At 47.2% G+C, this 9419-nt stretch overlaps 1 pseudogene; it reads left to right on the forward strand.

Annotated features, from left to right (window-relative positions):
- The first annotated feature begins 5 nt into the window (after window positions 1-5).
- LOC127918177 (elastin-like) lies at window positions 6-7421 on the forward strand (annotated as a pseudogene).
- Window positions 7422-9419: the final 1998 nt, after the last annotated feature.

The following is a 9419-nucleotide window of genomic DNA, read 5'->3' on the forward strand; positions in this document are numbered from 1 at the left end:
CCGCTGCAGCCAAAGCTGCTAAATATGGTAGAAAAATCACTCAAAACAGCAACATCAGAGTTGGTACATTGGTTGAATTCATGCTGACATTTCAGGTTTTAAAATCAGATCATTTCCATGTGAACACACAGGAGTTCAAGGAGGTGTAGGAACAGGCCTGGGAGCAGGAGGACTTGGAGGAGCAGGAGGAATACAGGGAGTACCTGGAGGAGGAGCAGGGGTTGTCCCTGGGGCTGGAGGATATAATCCTGCTGCAGCCAAAGCTGCTAAATATGGTAAGAAAAATTCATAATGACATTTCTGTCAATGTTTTACAGTACTACCGTGTGTCTGCTCATGACGTGTCTCCTGTGTTATAGGTCAGGGGGCTGCTGGTGGGCCAGGGGGTGGATATGGGGGTGTGCCTGCTGGAGGATATCCCAGGCCTGGGAGTACGTATACCAAAGAAAGAGTCTGGGGGAGGAGTGGAAGTAAAGGCAGTGTTCACACATACAATATGTATTTGTTCCTATGTACAATACATCTATATGTAGTTTGTAGACTTTGCATAGGGGTAGAGTTGGCTTTAAATACAGGTTTAAGCTGTGGAGTTACTGTGTTTGAGCAGAGGGGTTGGTTTTAAGGTAAAGTGGGGCACATTGCCTTATAGTGATACTTGGTTGATGATGGTCCATGTTTTGACTGACAGGCTATGGGGGATATGGAGGGGCAGGAGCAGGAGGTACGTTTCTAATGATGCCAACTTGATATACTGTAATATCATGAATTGATAGCATAAACTAGTGTTAGTAATACTACTGTATCATGAGGCTTGGGATGCAAGAGCGATGTTTTTAATTTATTATTTTTTTACATTTCAGGATATAATCCTGCTGCGGCCAAAGCTGCTAAATATGGTAAGAAGAAGAAGAGTATACTGTATCTTAGGCAGTTCTGAATGGAGACATTATTTCAAAATAATAACAATTTCTTCTTGTGGTCTCAGGAGCTGGAGTAGCCGGCCTAGGAGGAGCAGGAGGAGGGCCAGGGACTGGGGCTGGACCAGGATATGGAGGTTTGCACAGAAGTTGAAATCTAATGTAATGTGGAAGAGTTAATACTGTTGGTTATGATTGGGGAGCTTTGGTCTGTCTTATCAAACCATTTATGATGTCATTTATAAACATTGCTATTTGTTTTGTATTGCAGGCTATGGAGGATATGGAGGGGTACCAGCAGGAGGGGCTGCCGCTGCTGCCAAAGCTGCTAAATATGGTATTTTATCCTCTCCATGATTTTGAAAAATGTACTGCCTAACCGTTGTATTAATATACTGTATTGATACACTGCCGGTGGTGCCAAACCCCCCGAAATAAATTACAGTTTTTCCCACTGGGTTTCAAAGAAGCAACCATTAGATATTACATAGATATTACATATTACATATTACATTAGATATTACATTGATATTACATGTTGTTTGAACCACCAAATAATAACATCCTGAGCCTGATCTGTAGGAGTTCCAGGAGGAGCTGGAGGGGTACCCGGGGCTGGATATGGAGGTGAGTCCGTTTTGGCTTTGCCAAGGAAATGTACTGTACTATATGCTACACATTATGTTGGTCTCTGTAAAGGGTAGCTTCCTAGACAGAGATGAAGACTTATCCTGGAATAGAAAACATTTTCATTGGACATTCTCCTAACCGCCCCCCAATTGTTTTAGTGAGTTCATAAATCAGGGATGATGTCTTTAATTCATTAAACTTTTGCATGTCAGGACATAATCCTGCTGCGGCCAAAGCTGCTAAATATGGTAAGAAAAAACACTCAAAACAGCAACATCAGAGTTAAACTTCTGTCTATGTAACAGAGTTGCCTCCTCTTCTTCCGAAGAAGAGAGGCGAAACGGATCAGAGGACCAATACGCGGCGTGGTAATTTTCCATGGTACTTTTTAATGCTTTCAGGTACACAAGGAACAAAATAACAAAACAAGAAAAATGAAACTCAAATTACAGTCCTATCTGGTGCCACACACAGAGACAGGGAAACAATCACCCACAAAACACACAAAGTGAAACCCAGAGGCCACCTAAGTATGGATTCTCAATCAGAGACAACTAATGACACCTGCCTCTGATTGAGAACCATACTAGGTCAAACATAGAAATTCTAAAAAGCCCTAGACAAACAAACATAGATTTCTTGCCCACCCAACTCACGCCTGACCATACTAACTAAATACAAAAACACAGAAAATAAAGGTCAGAACGCACAGTACCCTCAAAGGTGCGGACTCCGGCCGCAAAACCTTGACCCATAGGGGAGGGTCTGGGTGGGCGTCTGTCCGCGGTGGCGGTTCTGGCGCTGGACGCGGACCCCACTTCACCCTTGTTTTAGTCCGCCTCATTTTCCGCCTCCGTGCTTTCTCACCATGGCAGCCCCTCTCAATGACCCCACTGGACAGAGGGGCAGCTCGGGACAGAGGGCAGGGGCTCTGGACAGAGGGACAGGGGCTCTGGACAGAGGGACAGGGCTCTGGACAGAGGGACAGGGGCTCTGGCGCCTCTGGGCTGAGGGCTCTGGCGCCTCTGGGCTGAGGGGCTCCGGCGCTCCTGAGCTGAGGGCTCTGGCGCCTCTGGGCTGAGGGGCAGTCTGGCGCCTCTGGGCTGAGGGGCTCTGGCGCCTCTGGGCTGAGGCTCCGGCAGCGGCGCCCGGACAGGCGGGGCGCTCCGGCAGCGCGCCGGACAGGAGGGACGCTCGGCAGCAGCGCCAGACAGGCGGGGACGCCTCCGGCAGCAGCGCGGACAAGCGGGGACGCTCCAGCAGCGGCGCGGACAGGCGGAGGCTCCCGGCAGCAGCGCGGACAGGCGGGAGGCTCCGGACAGCGGGCGCTCGGACAGGCGGAGGCTCCGGCAGCGGCGCCCGGACAGGCGGGGGAGGCTCCGGCAGCGGCGCCCGGACAGGCGGGAGGCGCCGGACAGGCGGGGAGGCTCCGGCAGCGGCGCCCGGACAGGCGGAGGCACCCCAGAGCAGCGGCGACGACAGACAGCCTGGTGTGGGAGGTACAGGAGGCAGCGAGGCGCCCGGACAGGCGGGACGCCCGGCAGCGGCGCCGGACAGGCGGGGAGGCACCTGCAGACAGGAGACAGAGACAGCCGGCAGCGGCGAGCCGGACAGGAGGCAGCGGCGCCGGACAGGCTGGACGCTCCATCAGCGGCGCCCGGACAGGCGGGAGGCTCCGGCAGCGGCGCCGGACAGGCGGGGAGGCTCCGCAGTGGCGCCGGTTGAGGCGGGAGGCCCGGACAGGGGCGGAGGTTCCGGCAGCGCGCCGGACAGGCGGGAGGCTCAGACAGCGGAGGCTCGGACAGAATAGCGTGGGAGGCTCAGCAGCGGCGCCGGACAGGCGGAACGCCAGGCAGGGGGCGCCGGACAGGCGGGAGCACCTGGCAGGGAGGAGACTGAGAGACAGCCTGGTGCGTGGGCGGCTACAGGAACTACCAGGCTGGGAGACTTTCAGGAGGCTTGGTGTTAGAAGGAGCCTGAAAGACCCGGGCTGTGGGGAGCACTGGAGCTCTGGTGCGCAACCTGGCACCACTTCCCCAGGCTGGACCCAACTACTCGAGCCCCCGGACCCTCAAAGTGCAGGCACAGGTTGAACCGGGCTGTGGGTAAGCACGGGAGATCTAGTGCTTACTACACGCACCTCTCCCCTAGGCTCCACTCCCACAGTTGCCGGTACGAGCGGAGCGCAGGCAGGGACGACTGCACCCTCCCCGCCCCGGAGACACAGCACGCAGAGTGGCGCAGGATAACCCTGGACCCAGACTGCGTGCCGGCGACGTCAGACCATGAGAGCAGGCACCATACGCCCTGGCTCAATGCCCACACTCGCATGTGGCACTCTCGGGAGGCTGCCTTTCTGGCGCACCGGGCTATGGACACGCACTCTGCTGGCGACCGTCGTCAACGCTATCTGGTCTGCAAACCAAGTATGGCTGCTCATAATAAGCACGAGGAGTGAGCTCAGGTCTGCTACCTGGCTTAGTACCACCCCTCGTGTGCCCCCCCCCCAAAAAAATTTGGGGCTGCCTCTCGTACCTGTCGCACTGCCGTGCTGGCTCCTCATATTGCCGCCGATCAGCTTTCGCTGCCTCCAGCTCTGCTTTGGGGCTGCGATTTTCCCCAGCCCGTGCCCAGGGTCCCTCTTCGTTCCATATCTGCTCCCATGTCCAGGAGTCCTGTGATGGTGGCCTCTGTTGTTGATGCTGCTGCTGCTGTCGTCGCTGTCCTTTACCACGCCGCTTGGTCCGATTGTGGTGGGTGATTCTGTAACGAGTTGCCTCCTCTTCTTCCGAAGAAGAGAGGCGAAACGGATCAGAGGACCAATACGCGGCGTGGTAATTTTCCATGGTACTTTTTTAATGCTTTCAGGTACACATGAACAAACTAACAAAACAAGAAATGTGAAACTCAAATTACAGTCCTATCTGGTGCACACACAGAGACAGGAAACAATCACCCACAAACACACAGTGAAACCCAGGCCACCTAAGTATGATTCTCAATCAGAGACAACTAATGACACCTGCCTCTGATTGAGAACCATACTAGGCCGAAACTATAGAATTTCCCAAAACCTAGACAAACAAACATAGACTGCCCACCCAACTCACGCCCTGACCATACTAACTAAACACAAAACACAGAAAATAAAGGTCAGAACGTGACAGTCTACTTACAACTAACTATAATTTTCTTGTGACCCTCCACCACAGGAGTTCCAGGAGGTGCAGGAGCAGGCCTAGGAGCTGGAGGACTTGGAGGAGCAGGAGGAGGGGTACCAGGGGCTGGAGGATATAACCCTGCTGCGGCCAAAGCTGCTAAATATGGTAAGATCACTCAAAACAATCAATCTCATTCATTATTGGTACATTGGTTGAATTTACTGTCTTAAGTCGTGGTGACAAGTCTACTGTATCTTTGGCACTTCTGAAGCTGGACATTCATTAAAAATCCAATTGTTTTCTTGTGGCCCTCTACCACAGGAGTCCCCGGAGGTGCAGGAGCAGGAATAGGAGCTGGAGGAGCAGGAGGATTACCAGGAGGAGGATTACCAGGAGGAGGGGTGTAACTGGGGCTGGTGGATATAATCCCGCTGCAGCCAAAGCTGCTAAATATGGTAATATTACTAAAAATAGCAACATCAGAATTTGTACATCAGTTGAATTCATGCTCACATCTCTGGTTTTGAAATCATATAATTTCCTTGTGAACCTCTACGCAGGAGTCTCAGGAGGTGTCGGAACAGGCTTGGGAGCAGGAGGAGTACAGGGTGGAGTAGGAGCTGGAGGTACGTCAGAGGATGTGTGTGAATAGTAAAGACATCAGAAAGAGCTCCAACAGCATCACGGTCTGGTCTGTCTTTCTGTGAGTTGTCAAGGTGATTCAGAATACAGTGAAAATATGAATGATATGATGCTTGTGATTGCAGGATATGATCCCGCGGCCAAAGCTGCTAAATATGGTAAGAGCCTCTCTTGTTCTGTCGCAACTTTTAGTCTAGGTAATGCAGACCAGTGGAAGAACAATATTGTTTGTCTGTTCTGTGCGGTCCTCTGTACAGTACCTAATATCTCTTGTTAGCTGAATCAAGATTTTTACCATAGCTCAAGAGATTATACTGTACCCTCACCTATGTTCTTACCTGCCCACAGGTAAGCCAAACGAGTGGGCATCGGTGGAGAAAGGTGTGCAGCACCTTGGCGACTCCAAGTCCAGGTGTGGGCGTGGTGGTGGTGTTGGAACTGCCATTGAGCGCACTGACTTACCAGTGGGCTGGGGATACCTATACTTGAGCAAACCAGGTAAATGGATACTAGTTTCACCTTTGATTCTTGCTAGGTTTATTTTTCCTTGCTTAGATAGTTCCTTCAGGATCATTCCTAGTACTACACAACTAGGTCCAAAATGAAGGGTTGAGAAAATCCACAAAGTTCTAATGTGACACAATGACCCATAACAGGTAGAACCACATGTTTTCGCTCAACAAGACTTTGGATTTAATTAAACTGTTTTCTCATTGCAAATGCTGTATATCAAATACTGTATATCAAATGCTGTATATCAAATACTGTATATCAAATGCTACAGAGTAAGTGTTAGTTACTGTAGCGGTTCTCAAACTTTTCAGGGACACTTTTTGTGATAGAAAACTCATCAGAGACCCCCTCATAATAAGAACAAAGCTCGAGTGAGTTAAAAAATAGCATACAAGGAGTGTAGTAAACTATGACGTTGGCAGTGCATGGCCGGATGAACCAAGTCTCGGACCCTGGGAAGGAACATTTTCCTGCAATTCTACACATTGTCATGGGGCAGAGAGAAAACTTTACGTTTTAAAGCTTAAATTACAGTGCAGTTATGTTAAAACAATTTGGGGGAATACAAAAGTATAATGTAAAAATATTGGTAATTGGCAGAGTACTGTGGATACCAATATCCATGTGAGCCTGACAGGCCCATGTTGCCCAGGGTTAAGAACATACATTGTAGATTAATAATATTACATTGTATTGTATTGTATGACACCTTCTAAACTTATTCCACAGATCCCTTGGCCAAAATTAGTTTAATCTGTTGTTGTTAATAATATTAATAAAAAATATATATGGGGAAAAAATCATAATTATAATCTGTCCGTGGACCCCTGCAATACCTCAGACCCACTTTTGAGAACCCCTGAGTTACTGTATTTTAAATATACACTGTATTTTACAGAGATGTTAAAAAAGCAGTAATTACTGTACCATAGAATGCCATACAAATATATTTTTTATTCAATAATAGAGACTGATTATAATGCAAGTTTTCCTTTTTGTTTGATGTACTGTATAACCTGACAAAACCTCATCAGACTTTTCCAGCAGGCCTCAGCAGGACATCAACGGCCTACAGACACAGGCTTAGCATCCTATCTAACTTCCCCCTCCTCTACCACTACCACTGCTGTCTGGCTAACTGCGCTCCACTGCAGGTGTATCATACAGCAACGACAGTATCACGCAAGCCAGTCCCCTGCCTTATCTCCTCCCAAACCCCAAACCTCTTTGCCCCCTCTCTTCTCCCAAGACCCTGAAACATGAGACAGCTTAATATCTGTTCTGCTAGTGCTGTCCCTTTAGTGTCATTGTATGATCCAATAGCTATTCACCACCTGAGCTGGAGCTTATCCCATACCCTCCTGCCATGGCAGTGCCAAGGATCCCCATAATGGCTTCTGCTCTATGCTAGTTTTCAACTGCAATGGATGAAACTGGAACCTGTTGTCTTTTGGCAGATCCCACACCTATTGGCACACAGGCCACAGAGGCCCCAGAGCCAGAGCCCAGTAAGACTTGCTGCTGTCTGTGTTTGCATGATAAAACCATTTCTGACTAAGGACATAGTTACACTTCATTTGAAGAGTGTAGTATACACATGTGTTCTTTACAATTCCTTACATAAGCATTTCATAACATTTGATGCGATTACTTTTTGGCTTTTGATAAACATTCAATCCATATGACAGTTGTTAGCGGTTGATTCTGTTAGATTCCTTTGTGAAAACATTGTAGTGTTTTGGCCTCCTGCTAAAAAATAATATGTAGAGGAATGTAAAGTAATGTCATGGAGTGAAAGACAAAATAATGTGATGCCAATGTATTTTCTAGACGTAGTTTGTCCTCTTAAAACGCTCCGCCTCTCTGTCCCCCAACTAACTTTGCAGCTCGCTGCGCTTGAAATGTCTCCCATTTCTGCTCTCTCCTCCTCCCTTGCTTTTTAACAAATAAAATGAATTGACACTTGTCAATACTTGAATGACTTATACTTTTACTGTTACTAGTTACTGTTAATGTTATTGGTATGAGACTGTATTGTGACAAGCTTCTCCTCCACAATAAAGATTGCTCCGATGAAGATTGTGCCTGATATCCCTATAGATACGTACTGTATGCACTCACCCTTTCTCCTTGGTAGTTAAAGTCCTATCTCCCTCTATCTTCTACAGCAGGGGATCATATCCTTGCTATTACCTGATGTTTCCTTACAGTACTGTATTCTAAATACCACATTGTTTGAAAAAAGATATATGAGAACATTGGACACGAAAGTACATATTACTGTGTCATTCTTTCAGCACATATGTTTGGAGCCCCTGCTTTAGATGTGTTCTTCACAGTAGGGAAACTAACATTTGTGTAGCTTTATGGTATTTCATTTTGTTTGATTTTCTCTCTGTCTGGTTGCATCTCGGATAGAGTACTTTGATACAGTACTTTATTGTTAATTTCTATGGAAATGCATAGTATAAGTATACCACGTCATTGATGAACTTTCTGTTGGTTTGCTGCAGGTACCACAGGATTACCAGGAGGTATGTATTAGACCATTACCACTGCAGAACAGTTGTTGTATTTTTAGGAAGCCAACATCAATTATACTTTATATTCAATAGTTTTGCAACATATGTCATTAGAATCACTGAACATTTTATTTTAGTTTTTCGAGTGGTACGTTATTCTATTTTGGAGTAACTTTTATAACTGTCATAATTATGACCCAACTGGTAATAATTGACCTGATTTCCTTCACAGTTGGTGCTGGGGTTCTTCAACCTAGTGGTAAGTAATTGAAATAGATACTCCTGACAGCGTAAAATTCCTTCTGCATAGAAATGGTGTCCTTACTTGTATCTATCAAACTTTCTGTACTTTCTTATATTTTCTTCTTATCTTTGAAGAGCAATATTAGATGGCTTTACTGTCAGCTCACCTTCATTGTTCATGACCTGTGATTATTTTTGCATTCACTGTACAGTCAAACATTAGTAGGGGTTTTGATTTATCATTACTTAGAAGGGATATGCCTCTGTAACTGTGTGTTAAAGACGTTTCACTTTGTTTCCAGCTGGTACAGGCCCAGCTCAGCCTGGTGAGTGTTGTGTCCACCATAGCAGACCTGGGTTCAAATACTATTGTTTTTCTTTCAAATAATTCTCATGTAGTTGCTACTGGAGTACAGCAGCCTGGAGGTTAGGCGTCTCAATAGTGGGGACTATAAGGAGCAGAGTATGTGACATTGTTTGGCCACATGGTGGCGACAAACTCCTGCAGGCAATGCTGTTAAGTAGTTTGTTTCCAGTTGCAAACGGAAATTACAATAATAATAATAATTTGGTGGGTGTTTATATTTGTCCTATTTCACATGTGCTTTATAGACACGTGTGAATTGGAAATGTGTTTTTGCATATCCCCTTGGAGAGTGGGGTCAATGCCATGGTCAGCCATTATCAACGGCACAATTAGGGCTAACTGGAGCAATTAGGGCTAAGTGCCTTGCTCAAGAGCACATCGGCAGATGTTTTACATTGTCGCCTCAGGGATTCAAACTAGCGAC

Source organism: Oncorhynchus keta, unplaced genomic scaffold (assembly GCF_023373465.1).
Source record: "Oncorhynchus keta strain PuntledgeMale-10-30-2019 unplaced genomic scaffold, Oket_V2 Un_contig_1357_pilon_pilon, whole genome shotgun sequence".
In the NCBI taxonomy this organism is placed as follows: domain Eukaryota; kingdom Metazoa; phylum Chordata; class Actinopteri; order Salmoniformes; family Salmonidae; genus Oncorhynchus; species Oncorhynchus keta.